This window comes from Heterodontus francisci, unplaced genomic scaffold (assembly GCF_036365525.1).
Source record: "Heterodontus francisci isolate sHetFra1 unplaced genomic scaffold, sHetFra1.hap1 HAP1_SCAFFOLD_59, whole genome shotgun sequence".
NCBI classification, from domain to species: Eukaryota; Metazoa; Chordata; class Chondrichthyes; order Heterodontiformes; family Heterodontidae; genus Heterodontus; species Heterodontus francisci.
This window is the reverse complement of record NW_027140758.1, coordinates 2,319,970-2,335,123: the sequence shown is the minus strand read 5'-3', so window position 1 is coordinate 2,335,123 and position 15,154 is coordinate 2,319,970. Positions and strand designations below refer to the sequence as shown.

At 44.3% G+C, this 15,154-nt stretch overlaps 1 non-coding gene across 1 annotated transcript; it reads right to left on the bottom strand.

The window, feature by feature from the left end:
• Positions 1-9,779: 9,779 nt before the first annotated feature.
• On the bottom strand, positions 9,780-9,852 carry trnaf-gaa (transfer RNA phenylalanine (anticodon GAA)). Its single transcript has one exon. It is a non-coding gene; the product is annotated as a tRNA-Phe (tRNA).
• Between the last annotated feature and the right edge of the window lie 5,302 nt (positions 9,853-15,154).

Sequence of the window (15,154 nt, the reverse complement as noted above, 5' to 3'; positions counted from 1 at the left end):
ATGTCATACAGGCCCACTGGTGTGTGGTTCCATCCTGATGCCAAGAAACAGAGCCCCATATCTGGGCAAAAAGTCTCACTTCTCAAGGGGTGTCTCGAGAAGACACAGTGGCACAGTGGTTAGCACCGCAGCCTCACACCTCTAGTGAACCGCGTTCGATTCTGGGTACTGCCTGTGCAGAGTTTACAAGTTCTCCCTGTGACTGCGTGGGTTTCTGCCGGGTGCTCTGGTTTCCTCCCACAGCCAAAGACTTGCAGGTTGACAGGTAAATTGGCCATTGTAAATTGCCCCTAGTGTAGGTAGGTGGTAGGGGAATTGAGGAGATGTGGTAGGAATATGGGATTAATGTAGGATTAGTATAAATGGGTGGTTGATGGTTGGTACGGACTCGGTGGGCTGGAAGGACCTGTTTCAGTACTGTATGTCTAAATAAATAAATAAGAAGGCTGAGGCAGTAAACCTGGACAGTAAATCCGGAGTGGAGTCCTGGGGGCGGTTCCCTGTGACTTATCAGGCAGTTTTCCAGCAACTCCGACAACAGAACTGGTAACAAACAGTACTGGTTTTTCCTTTCCTTTGGACAATACGAGCAATGCTGAGAGGGGGTCCTGATGCTCAGGGTCTCCATACTGTTTGCCCAGGCCTGTGCCCTAGAGAGGACACTCCAGCTTCGTGGTTAAACATGAGCACAACCCGGGAATAAACAGTTACTGATTATAAGCTCTCATTCAATTGGTGTAGAGTATGAGCGCCAGGGGTTACTTCGGACAGCGGGAGAGCTCTTAGTGTCTCATTGGATAGCTGCCATTCACTCCAAGCTGGGCAGCCCCCAGTCAGTTAGGTGCTGTGAAGCCACGACCTGCTTGCTTCAATGGGTGCTTGGAGCTTGGAGAGTCATCTCTCAACAGACGGATTGATAATCTATGCACCAAGAAAAACAAACTCAACAAAGAAGACACCAGTCCTTCGCATCACAAGCTGGAATGTGAGGACCATGTGTCCTGGCCTTACCGACAACCTTCTGCAGGTTGATGACACACACAAGACAGCTGTGATCGACAAGGAACTCACAATGCTCAATGTGGACATTGCTGTGCTGCAAGAAACTAGACTCGTTCAAAGTGGATCCCTCAAAGAGAAACACTACACCTTCTTCTGGCAGGGGAAAGCCCAAGAGGCAACTCGTGAGCATGGAGTGGGTTTCACAGTAAAATACACGCCACTTCAAATGAGTGAACCACCCACAGTAGGCTCAGAGAGACTTCTTACTCTTCACTTGTCAACAAGTGTGGGCCCAGTTAATCTCATGTGCATCTATGTCCCGACACTCACCTCCACCCCAGATGTCAAGGAACAATTCTATGTGACACTTGACACTGCCATCAGTAGAATTCCCAGCACTGAGGGACTGTACCTTCTAGGAGACTTCAACACAAGCTTGGGTACTGACTACACAGCTTTGCCAATGTGCATAGAGCACCAGGGGATTGGCAAGATGAATGAAAATGGACAGAGGTTGTTGGAGCTATGCTGTCACCATGGATTCTGTGTGATGAACAGCTACTTCCAGGTCAAGCTGTGCTACAAGGTGTCCTGGAGACATCCGAGATCATGCCATTGGCACCAGCTAGACCTTATCTTCACCAGACATAACACCCTCAGCAGTGTCCTCATCACTCGCAGCTATCACAGCGCTGACTGTGACACTGATCACTCCCTGGTGTGTAACAAGGTCAGGCTTCAGCCAAGGAAGCTTCATCCATCCATGATAAAAGCTCGTCTTCTGATCAACACTTGCCGAACCACTGATCCAGAAAGGACCCAGGAGTTCCTCAACATCCTCGATCAGGCTCTTTCAGACAACAATGCTCAAGTCCTCAGTGCAGTGTCAAAGTGGAATCATCTGCACACCACCATCTATAACTCTGCACTCACTGTGTATAGGAAAAGAGATGGGAGGAATGCTGACTGGTTTGAGGCTTATTGGACTGAAATGGAGTCAGTTACTGCAACTAAGAGGAGAGCCCTCATGAACTACAAACAAGTCCCCAGCAAACAACATCTAAATGCTCTCAGAGCTGCCAGAAACAAGTCTCTGCAGACTGCTCGGCACTGCACCAATCAATACTGGTTAAAACTCTGCTGATGAATCCGGGGATGCTATGTTTGAAGGAATTAAGAAAGCAATGGGCCCAGTAGTAACTAAATCAGCACCTTTTGAAGACAAAGAGAGGGGTGATCATCACTGAACCTAACAAGCAGATGGAAATGTGAGTGGAGCATTATCTTGAACTCTACATAACGGAGAACATTGTCATTGAAGTAGCTCTCAGTGCCATTCCAGACTTCCCTGTCATGGAGGAACTGGACAGTGAGCCCACCATAGTCCAGCTCAACAAGGGCTCAAAACCTGCGTGATGCAAACATTGTCACCTTGTACAAAATTAAGGGGGATCGCAGTGACTGCAGCAATTATCGGAGCCAGCTACTCAGTTCCACTCACCTGCTCGATCCCTTTCCTCCTGCAAGTTCCCTTGCTTCAGGTATCCATCCAATTTCTTTTTCAAATCATTGATTGTCTCTACTTCCACCACACTCGTGGGTCAGGATTTACCAATCACAGCATAAAAAAATTCCACCTCACCCAAGGATGGGAAATATGTATATCTTCTATATTTAGCTTATTCCCTATCTCTACGAGAATAGAATGGCAGTCAACATGAAAGGGAACCCAAAAATCTTCGAGCAGTATATAAATAATAAGCAGGTAGTCAGCGGTGAAGTGGGCCCCATTAGGGACAAAGAGGGTAATATATACTTAGAGCTGCAGGGCAATGTTAATCTAGTTAATAAGTACCTTGTATCAATGATCACTAAGGAAGTGGAATTTGACAAAATATCAGGAGAAGTGGAGAGTGTAGAGGCAATGGAGAGGGTACAAATTGAGAGAGGGAGGTACTGAAAAGGCTGGTTATGCTTCAGGAAGATAAATTACCTGGTCCGGATGGCTTTCATCCCAGATTGCGAAAGGAAATGTGGATGCAGATAACAGAAAGGCTTGCTATAATCTTCCAATCTTCCCTGGATACGGGGGAGGTGTCAGAGGATTAAACAGTTGCAAATGTGACACCCTTATTCAAGAAAGGGTGTAAGGACAGTCCGGCTAACTACAGGCCAGTTAGATTAACAGCAGTGGTGGGTAAGGTTTTAGAAAGAACAATCAGGGAAAAAATCAACAGTCACTTGGAGAGGTTTGAGTTAATTAAGGAGAGTGAGCATGGATTTATAAATAGGAGTTCATGCTTGACTAATCTAACTGCATTTTTTGATGAACTAACAGAGAAGGTTTATGAAGGGAATGCAGTGGATGTTGTTTATATGGATTTTAAGAAACGACACATAAAAGGATGATTAACAACATTGAGGTTCATGGAATAGGAGGGTCAGTGTCCAATTGGATAGAAAATTGGCTTAAGGACAGAAAACAGCAAGTCGTAATAAATGATTCATTCTCAGACTAGAAGGTTGTCGACAGTGCTGTTCCCCAAGGGTCACGTTTGGAACCACTGCTTTTTACTTGCGACAGATAAATGACTTGGATCTTGGAATATAGAGTAGAATCTCAAAATATGCCGATAACACCAAACTTGGAGAAGTGGTAAACAGTGAGGATGAAATGAACCACCTGCAACAAGTCAGTGATAGGCTAGCAGAATGGGCAGACAGGTGCAGATGGATTTTAATAGTGACTAGTGTGAGGTGATGCGTTTTAGCAGAAGGAATAGGGAGAGGCAATATATACTTAATGGCACAGTTCTAAAGAGTGTGCAGGAATAGAAGGACCTGTTCACTGAACAATGAACAACGTGAACAATTACTTCTTGTTGTGTGCTCTCAGATTTGTCACCTTCACTGTACTGGAGTGAGGTGACATCTACTGGCAGGAAGCAAGAACTGCAATCAAGCAGCAGAAATTCCATCGTCTGTCAGGGTGAAAGAAACATTGCAATGTGAGGAAATAGTGAATGGGTTTGATTGGGTTGGTGGAGACATGATTCCACTTGTGGTGGAGTCCAAAGCAAAGGCCAGAAATATAAAATTGTCATTATTAAAAGATATGAGGAATTCATGATAAATGTATTTAGGTAGTGAGTGGGTGGAATCTAGATAAAATAGAAAGTGAGATTGGGTGGACAGAAGCAGTGTGAAAGGATGGCTCAAACAAAAGGTAAACGCCCTGAAAGGTGAACTCTGTTTCTCTCTCCACAGATGCTGCCAGAGTTTCTGAACATTTCCAACACTTTCTGTTTTTATTTCAGAATTTGCAAGATGTTGCTTTGCTCTGAAAAAAAAATGGATGGTCGGCTTTGGCTGCCAGTGAAATTCCACCGGAGCTAAAAGGAAGTTCTGATATCAGTGGCATGTTGATCTAGGGGTATGATCCTTGCTTAGGGTGAGTGATTAATTAATGTGTGAGAGATCCTGGGTTCAAATCCTGGACAAGTCCTTCTTCTTTGGCATTTTTAGTTTAAGGTCATTGATTGGTTTCAGCCTTGCAGAAGGCGGAATTGATTTCCATATGGAGCCTGCTTGAGGACCAGAGAGCTGGATTCAAAGAGCTTGATTAACTAAATGAACAGATAGCCAAGTGGGAATATGAAGTTGTTGCAGTAATTGTGACCTGACTCCAAAAACAACAGGACTGGGTTCTGGACTGGAATGGAATGGAATTCTTCAGTGTTTCTGTTGTTTGGCTTGCATTGACTCATCGATTTTCTTGTTTTTCACTTTGTCGATGCCTTTGAATAATTGTGGATCCTTCTTCAGATTGTCATCTTTCACCAGGTAGTTCTGACCTCTGATGATGATGATCGTAACGAGCTTCAACTCACTGATAGTTTTGGAACTGAACAGATTTTCTTTGCTTGAGTCTACAACATGGAACTCAGTCTGACATGTGGACCCATGGGAGGATTTGAATGCCACCCCTGCGTTGGAGAATACAGTTGCATCCATCCAATAAGAGACCGAGTAGATGTGACAGTTCAGTCAGTCAAACATTAAACTTTTAATTTCAGGGTGGTGAGTTTGAGTGCCATTTTGTTTTTCCCTTTTTTAAGGCTTCATTAGCAGAGAGTACAAGGAGTGTTTGAAATGAAATTCAGCAAAAGTATGAGAAAGTCTCACTTTGATTCGGGACTCATCTCTCTGCAGCATCTCGCTGTGAAAGATTGAACTTCATCTCATTTCATTCCCAGCTCGGGGTCAGTGCGGCTCAGTGGGACTTCTGGCTGTCTCCTGCTTCACAATCCATCAGTGCTGAGAAAGCAATGGGGAATATTATTCACGGTTCTGTAACCTGAGGACACCGATTTAAGGTGAATGGCAAAAGAACCAAAGGCAACATGAGGAAAAACTTCTTTTGCACAGCGAGTGGTTAAGATCTGATATGCACTGCTTGAGAGTGTGATGGAGGCTGATTCAACCATGGCTTTCAAAATGGTATAAGATAATTATCTAAAGTGGAAAAATTGCATGTTTTCATGGAATACATGAGTCTGTGGCATGAGCTGAGTTGCTCGTGCATAGAAGCAGCACAAGCACAATGAGCTGAATGGCTTCCTTTTGTTCTGTAACTATTCTATGATCTATGATTCTTTTCAGAGTGAAATCAACACTCACATGCAAGAAACTGACAGGTACACTGTAAACTTCGCATTACCAGACAAGAAATTGACAGATACAGTGTGAAACCCACAGTCACGTAGCAGCAGTTGGCAGGTAACGTGTAAAAATCTTTCTTTCATATCCCAACTGCAAGGTACAAAGGAAATTATGTACAAACCCAGGCTCACACTTCAAAGACTGAGAGATACAAAGCAAAACACATACTCACCTACAAGTACAGAGACGAAGACACACTCAGAGGAGGTGCAGATTAAAGACACATGCATGTAACAGAAACTAATAGGGATAGAATCAAACCCTTTCTCACTTCTCAGAAACTGATAGATATAGACAAAAGCTGATGCTCACATACAAGTTGTTGAAAGATATGTGGTGAAACTCACAGAGCAATTGCAGAAACAAACAAGTACTGAATAATCCCCACAGTCACAGACCAAAAACTGAAATATACTGAGTTAAACACCACTTTCTCACACCAGAAACTCATGGCTGCAAAGTGAAGCTGACTCTATCCTCCCAGGCACTGACAGGTGCAAAAGAAAACACTCACGACGATTCCAGGTCATGAAATGTACGTAATAAAACCTTTCAGCTGAAAGAATAGCATTAATGACAGGTGTGATACCCAGAATGCTCAGCGGCCTAGAATCCGCCCTATCTGTGACAGGAGCGGGGCGCGCAGGCGCGGTAGGGAGCTTTGTCAGCAGCTCGAGCTGCGGGTTCGGAGTTGGAGCGGGATATTCACAAAGTGCGAGAAGACTTTGCGGGCTCACACAGCTGGAGCAGGGCCTCAGGGCCACAATAAGATGGAACAATCCCATCTGTATCCCTGCGGATGGCGGAGGTGAAGCTTTTCCCGGTGAGGCTTCCCGAAACGGCGTCCATAAATGGATAAGAATTGGGGACTGGTCAGGGAGCGTCTCTAGATGAATAAAATTTGGGTACTGGTCAGGGAGCGTCTGTAAATGGATAAGAATTGGGGACTGGGCAGGGAGTGTCGATAATTGAATAAGAGTTGGAGACTGGGCAGGGAGCGTTTCTAAATGAATAAGATTTGGGGACTGGGCAGGGAGCGTCGATAAATGCTTAAGAATTGGGGACTGGTTCGGGAGCGTTTTTTTATTCGTTCGTGGGATGTGGGCGTCGCTGGCTCGATCTCAGCTCGAGTAATGTGTCCAGTTCTGGGCACCAGGCTTTAGAAAGGACATCAAAGCTTCTGAGACAGTTCAGAGGAGATTTACTAGAATGATACCAGAGATGAGGGGTGTCAGTTCTCTGGACAGGCTGGTGAAGCTGGGATTGTTCTCCTCAGAGTAGAGAAGGTTAAGGGAAGATTTAATAGAGGTGTTCAGAATCATGAAGGATTTTCATAGGGTAGAGAGGGAGAAACTGTTTCCACTGTCCTGGGGGTCAGTAACCAGAGGACACAGATTTAAAATAATTGGCCAGAAATGTCAAGGGGAGGTGAGGAGAGATCTTTTTACCCAGTAACTGATTCGGATTTGGAATGAATTGTCTGACAGGGTGGTGGAAACAGATTCAATTATAACTTTCATAAAGGAATTGGACAAATATTTCAAAGTGAAATTCTCCAGGATTATGGGGAAATAGGCAGGGGGTTGGACTAATTGCATCTTTTTGTCAGAGAGTCAGCAGAGGCACAATGGGGCCGAATGGCCTCCTTCTGTGCTGCATGATTCTATGAACATAAGAACGAGGAGCCGGAGTCGGCAAGTCAGCCACTCGAGCCTGCTCTGCCGTTCAATACAATCATGGCTGATCTCATCACGGCAGTTCTTGTTTCTTGCCAGTAGATGTCACTTCACTCCAATACAGTGAAGTTTACAAATCTGAGAGAGACACAACAGGAAAGAATTGTTCACATTATAGTGAATGTGTGGGATTTAGAAATACTAGGAGTGGAGACGAGTTATTACTTGTCTGCTCGATCCCATAGCCCTGTAAAATTATTTCCTTCAAGTGCCCGTTCAAATTCCTTTTGTAATCCTCGATTGTCTCCATTTCCACCGCCCTCTTGGCAGCGAGTTACAGATCATCACCAATCAGTGCAAACACGTTCTTGCGCACATTCCCCCTGTATCTCCTGTCCAAAACCTTCAATCTGTGTCCCCTAGTCCTTGTACCAATAGTTAACGGGAACAATGTTTCCTTGCCAATTTATTTAAAACTGTCATAGCCGAAAACACATCTATCAATTCTCCCCTCACTCTCCTTTGATGCAGGTAGAACAACTCTAGCTTTTCCAACCTAACCTTGTAACTAATATCCTCCATCCCTGGATCCATTCTGGTGAATTTCCTCTGCATCCTCTCAAGGACGCTCACATTCTTTCTTAAGTGTGGTAAGCAAGACTGGAAGCAACACTCCAACTGGGGCCTAACCAGAGCTTTATAATGGTACAGCATAACTTCCCTGCTTTGTACTCAATGCCTCTTTTTTTCAAGCCCAAGATCCCATATGCTTTGCTAACCACTCTCACAATATGTCTTGCCACCTTCAAAGATTGATGCACATGAACCCCAAGTCCCTCTATTCCAACACACATTTTAGAACTGTGCCATTAAGTAAATATTGCCTCTCCCTATTCCATATGCCAAAATACATCACCTCACACTTGTCACTATTAAATTCCATCTGCCACCTGTCTGCCCATTCTGCTAGCCTATCATTGTCCTGTTTCAGGCAGTTCATATCATCCTCACTGTTTGCCACTCCTCCAAGTTTGTTGTCATCGGGATATTTTGAGATTCGACTCAATATTCCAAGATCCAAGTCATTTATCTTTAGCAAAAAAAGCAGTGGTTCCAGCACTGACCCTTGGGGAACACCTCTGTCGACTATCCTCCAGTCTGACAAAGAATCATTTCATTAGACTCCCTGTTTTCTGTCCTTAAACCAATTTTCTATCCAATTGGACACTGACCCTCCTATATCACGAACCTCAATTTTGTAAACCCCACTTTTATGTGGTACCTTGTCAAACACCTCCCTAAAATCCATATAAACAACATCCACTGCATTCCCTTCATCAAGCTGCTCTGTTAGTTCATCAAAAAATGCAGTTAGATTAGTCAAGCATGAACTCCATATTTATAAATCCATGCCCACTCTACTTAATTAACTCAAACCTCTCCAAGTGACTGTTGATTTTTTACCCTGATTATTCTTTCTAAAACCTTACCCACCGCTGCTGTTAATCTAACTAGCCTGTAGTTAGCCGGACTGTCCTTACACCCTTTCTTGAATAAGGGCGTCGCATTTGCCACTGTTTAATCCTCTGGCACCTCCCCCGTATCCAGGGAAGATTGGAAGATTATGGCAAACTCTTCCATTATCTGCATCCGCATTTCCTTTCGCAACCTGGGATGCCAGCCATCCAGACCAGGTGATTTATCTACCCTAAGCACAGCCAGCCTTTTTAGTACCTCCCTCTCTCAATTTGTACCCTCTCCATTGACTCTACTCTCTTCACTTCGACTGATATTTTGTCAAATTCCACTTCCTTAGTGATCACTGATACAAAGTACTCATTAAGTAGATTAACATTGCCCTGCACCTCTAAGCTTATATTATCCTTTTTGTCCCTAATAGGCCCGACTCAACCTCTTACTACCCACTTATCATTTACATGCTGCTCGAAGATTATTGGGTTTCCTTTCATGTTGACTGCCAGTCTATTCTCATAGAAATAGAGAATAAGCAAATATAGAAGATGTAAGTATTTCCCATCCTTGATGAGGTGGAACTTTCTTATGTTGTGGGTGGTAATGACTTGGCCCACGAGTGTGGTGGAAGCAGAGACAATCAATGATTTGAAAAGGAAATTAGATGGATACTTGAAGGAAAGAAACTCGCAGGAGGAAAGGGATCGAGCTGGTGAGTGGAACTGACTAGATTGCTCCGGGGAGAGCCAGCATGGATGTGATAGGCCAAACGACCACCTTCTGTGCTGTAAATGACTCTGTGTTGTTTTTCAAATTCAATCCACTGGTGCTTGGTAAATAATTTCAAAGTAAATTGTGCAACTGGAAAATCAGAACCAAGGCAAGGGACGCATAAGGAAGCAAAGTTGCTGAAACCCGGGATTGAACCAGGAACCTTTAGATCTTCAGTTTAACGCTTTCCCAACTGAGCTATTTCAGCCCTACATTAACAGCGTCTTGGTGTCCTTGTTTTGGAAGAAAATACATACATTCAAGTTTACCAAAAAATTAAAGAACACAACATGTGAGTAATATTCCCCATTGCTTTCTCAGTACTGATGGATTGTGAAGCGGGAGACAGCCAGAAGTGCCACTGAGCCGCACAGACCCCGAGCTGAGAATGAAATGAGATCAAATTCAATCTTTCATAGTGAGATGCTGCTGAGAGGTAAGAGTCCTGAATCAAAGCGAGACTTGCTCATTTCAAACACTCCCTGTACTCTCTGCTCATGAAGCCTTAAAAAAAGGAAAAACAGAATGGCACTCAAACTCACAACCCTGCCATTAAAAGTCTCATATTCGACTGACAGAACTGTCACTTCTACTCGGTCTCTTATTGGATGGATGCAACTCCAACGCAGGGATGGCATTCAAATCCTCACATGGGTCCACATGTCAGACTGAGTTCCATGTTGTAGACTCAAGCAAAGGAAATCTGCTCACTTCCAAAACTATCAGCGAATTGAAGCTGATTACAATCAACATCATCAGAGGTCAGAACTACCTGGTGAAAGAAGACACCCTGAAGAAGGATCCACAATTATTCAAAGGTATCGACAAAGTGAAAAACAAGAAAATCGATGAGTCAAAGCAAGCCAAACAACAGAAACACTGAAGAAATCCATTCCATTCCAGTCCAGAACCCAGTCCTGTTGTTTTTGCAGTCAGGTCACAATTACAGCAACAACTTTATATTCCCACTTGGCTTTCTGGACATTTAGTTAATTGCAATTTTGTCGACAAGCTCTTTGAATCCAGTTGTCTGGTCCTCATGCCAGCTCTGTTTGGAAGTTAATTCCACCTTCTGCAAGGCTGAAACCAATAGATAACCTTAATCTAAAAATGCCAGGAGACCACGGCTCGTCCGGGACTTGAACCCATGATCTCTCGCATGTTAATTAACTACACTCTCGAAGCGAGAATCATACCCCTACACCAACGAGCCACTGACAAGTCGGCTGCTGTGGAATTTCACTGGAACCCCCTAGCCAATCATCCATTTTTTTTTCAGATCAAAGCAACATCCTGCAAATGCTGAAATAAAAACAGAAAGTGCTGGAAATGTTCAGCAGCTCTGGCAGCATCTGTGCTGTGAGAAACACAGTTAACGTTTCAGGGCACTCACCTTTTGTTTCAGCCATCCTTTCAGACTGCTTCTGTCCATCCAATCTCACTTTCTATTCTATCCACATTCTAACCATTCACTACGTTACTACATTTTTCATGAATTCCTCATTTCTTTTATTAATGACAATTTTGTATTTCTGGCCTTTGCTTCAGACACCACCACAAGTGGAATCATGTCTCCATCTACCCAATCAAACCACTTCGCTGTATCCTCACATTGCAATGTTTCTTTAACCCTGACAGACTGTGGAGTTTCTGCTGCTTGATTGCAGTTCTTGCTTCCCGCCAGTAGATGTCATCTCACTTCAATACAGTGAAGTTTACAAATCTGAGAGAGACACAACAGGAAATAATTGTTCACATTTTTGTGAATGTGTGGGATTTAGAAATACTAGGAGTGGAGACGAGTTATTATTGCACTCTGCTATTACATCTTTTATAATGGACTCCAGCATTTTCCCCACGACTGATGTCAGGCTAACCGGTATGTAATTCGCTGTTTTCTTTCTGCCTCTTTTTTTAAATAGTGGAGTTACATGAACTACCGTCCAATCCATTGGAACTGTTCCAGAGTCGAGCGAAGTTTGAAAAAAGACCAGAAATGCATCTGCTATTTCAAGGGCCACTTCCTTAAGTACTCTGGGATGTAGATTATCAGGCCCTGGGGATTTATCGGCCTTCAATCCCATCAATTTCCCAAACATTCCCTACCAATACTGATTTCATACAGTTCCTAGAACAAGAACAAAGAACAAAGATAATTACAGCACAGGAACAGGCCCTTCGGCCCTCCAAGCGTACGCCGATCCAGATGCTCTCTCTAAACATGTCGCCTATTTTCTAAGGTTCTGTATCTCTTTTCTTCCTGCCCATTCATGTATCTGTCTAGATACATCTTAAAAGACTCCATCGTGCCCGCATCTACCACCTCCGCTGGCAATGCGTTCCAGGTGCCCACCACCCTCTGTGTAAAGAACTTTCCACGCATATCCCCCCTAAACTTTTCCCCTTTCACTTTGAACTCGTGTCCTCTAGTAATTGAAACCCCCACTCTGGGAAAAAGCCTCTTGCTATCCACCCTGTCGATACCTCTCATGATTTTGTACACCTCAATCAGGTCCCCCCTCAACCTCCGTCTTTCTAATGAAAATAATCCTAATCTGCTCAACCTCTCTTCATAGCTAGCGCCCTCCATACCAGGCAACATCCTGGTGAACCTCCTCTGCACACTCTCCAAAGCATCCGCATTCTTTTGATAATGTGGCGACCAGAACTGTATGCAGTATTCCAAATGTGGCCGAACCAAAGTCCTATACAACCGTAACATGACCTGCCAACTCTTGTACTCAATGCCCCGTCCGATGAAGGAAAGCATGCCGTATGCCTTCTTGACCACTCTATTTACCTGCGTTGCCACCTTCAGGGAACAGTGGACCTGAACACCCAAATCTCTCTAGACATCAATTTTCCCCAGGACTTTTCCATTTACTGTATAGTTCACTCTTGAATTGGATCTTCCAAAATGCATCACCTCGCATTTGCCCTGATTGAACTCCATCTGCCATTTCTCTGCCCAACTCTCCAATCTATCTATATTCTGCTGTATTCTCTGACAGTCCCCTTCACTATCTGCTACTCCACCAATCTTAGTGTCGTCTGCAAACTTGCTAATCTGTCCACCTATACTTTCCTCCAAATCATTAATGTATATCACAAACAACAGTGGTCCCAGCACGGATCCCTGTGGAACACCACTGGTCACACGTCTCCATTTTGAGAAACTCCCTTCTACTGCTACTCTCTGTCTCCTGTTGCCCAGCCAGTTCTTTATCCATCTAGCTAGTACACCTTGGACCCCAAGCGCCTTCACTTTCTCCATCAGCCTGCCATGGGGAACCTTATCAAACGCCTTACTGAAGTCCATGTATATGACATCGACAGCCCTTCCCTCATCAATCAACTTTGTCACTTCCTCAAAGAATTCTATTAAGTTGGTAAGACATCACCTTCCCTGCACAAAACCATGTTGCCTATCACTGATGAGCCCATTTTCTTCCAAATGGGAATAGATCCTATCCCTCAGTATCTTCTCCAGCAGCTTCCCTACCACTGACGTCAGGCTCACCGGTCTATAATTACCTGGATTATCCCTGCTACCCTTCTTAAACAAGGGGACAACATTAGCAATTCTCCAGTCCTCCGGGACCTCACCCGTGTTTAAGGATGCTGCAAAGATATCTGTTAAGGCCCCAGCTATTTCCTCTGTCGCTTCCCTCAGTAACCTGGGATAGATCCCATCCGGACCTGGGGACTTGTCCACCTTAATGCCCTTTAGAATACCCAACACTTCCTCCCTCCTTATGCCGACTTGACCTAGAGTAATCAAACATCTGTTCCTAACCTCAACATCCGTCATGTCCCTCTCCTCGGTGAATCCTGATGCAAAGTACTCGTTCAGAATCTCACCCATTTTCTCTGAGTCCAAGCATAACATTCCTCCTTTGTCCTTTAGTGGGCCAATCCTTTCTCTAGTTACCCTCTTTCTCCTTATATATGAATAAAAGGCTTTGGGATTTTCCTTAACCCTGTTTGCTAAAGATATTTCATGACCCCTTTTAGCCCTCTTAATTCCTCGTTTCAGATTGGTCCTACATTCCCGATATTCTTTCAAAGCTTCGTCTTTCATCAGCCGCCTAGACCTAATGTATGCTTCCTTTTTCCTCTTAGCTAGTCTCACAATTTCACCTGTCATCCATGGTTCCCTAATCTTGCCCTTTCTATCCCTCATTTTCACAGGAACATGTCTCTCCTGCGCGCTAATCAACCTCTCTTTAAAAGCCTCCCACATATCACATGTGGATTTACCTTCAAACAGCTGCTCCCAATCTACATTTCCCAGCTCCTGCCGAATTTTGGTATAGTTGGCCTTCCCCCAATTTAGCACTCTTCCTTTAGGACCACTCTCGTCTTTGTCCATGAGTATTTTAAAGCTTACGGAATTGTGATCACTATTCCCAAAGTAGTCCCCTACTGAAACTTCAACAACCTTGCCGGGCTCATTCCCCAACACCAGGTCCAGTATGGCCCCTTCCCGAGTTGGACTATTTACATACTGCTCTAGAAAACCCTCCTGGATGCTCCTTACAAATTCTGCTCCATCTGGACCTCTAACACTAAGCGAATCCCAGTCAATGTTGGGAAAATTAAAATCTCCTATCACCACCACCCTGCTGCTCCTACATCTTTCCATAATCTGTTTCCATATTTGTACCTCTATCTCACGCTCGCTGTTGGGAGGCCTGTAGTACAGCCCCAACATTGTTACCGCACCCTTCCTATTTCTGTGTTCTGTCCATATTGCCCTACTGCTCGAGTCCTCCATAGTGCCCTCCTTCAGCACAGCTGTGATATCCTCTTTGACCAGTAATGCAACTCCTCCACCCCTTATACCTCCCTCTCTATCCCGCCTGAAGCATCGATATCCTGGGATATTTAGTTGCCAATCATGCCCTTCCCTCAACCAAGTCTCAGTAATAGCAATAACATCATACTACCAGGTACTAATCCAAGCCCTAAGTTCATCTGCCTTACCTACTACACTTCTTGCATTAAAACAAATGCACCTCAGACCACCAGTCCCTTTATATTCATCATCTGCTTCCTGCCTGCTCTTCCCCTTAGTCACACTGACTTCATTATCTAGTTCCTTACAGGCTTTTGTTACTACCTCCTTACTGTCAACTGACCTCAATTGGTTCCCATCCCCCTGCCACATTAGTTTAAACCCTCCCCAACAGCGTTAGCAAAAGTACCTCCAAGGACATTGGTTCTAGTCCGGCCCAGGTGTAGACCGTCCAATTTGTAATAGTCCCACCTCCCACAGAACCGGTCCCAATGTCCCAAAAATCTGAACCCCTCCTTCCTGCACCATCTCTCAAGCCACGCATTCATCCTGACTATTCTTTCATTTTTACTCTGACTATCACGTGGCACTGGTAGTAATCCTGAGATTACTACCTCTGAGGTCCTACTTTTTAACTTGGCTCCTAACTCCCTAAACTCTGCTTGTAGGACCTCATCCCGTTTTTTACCTATATCATTAGTGCCTATGTGCA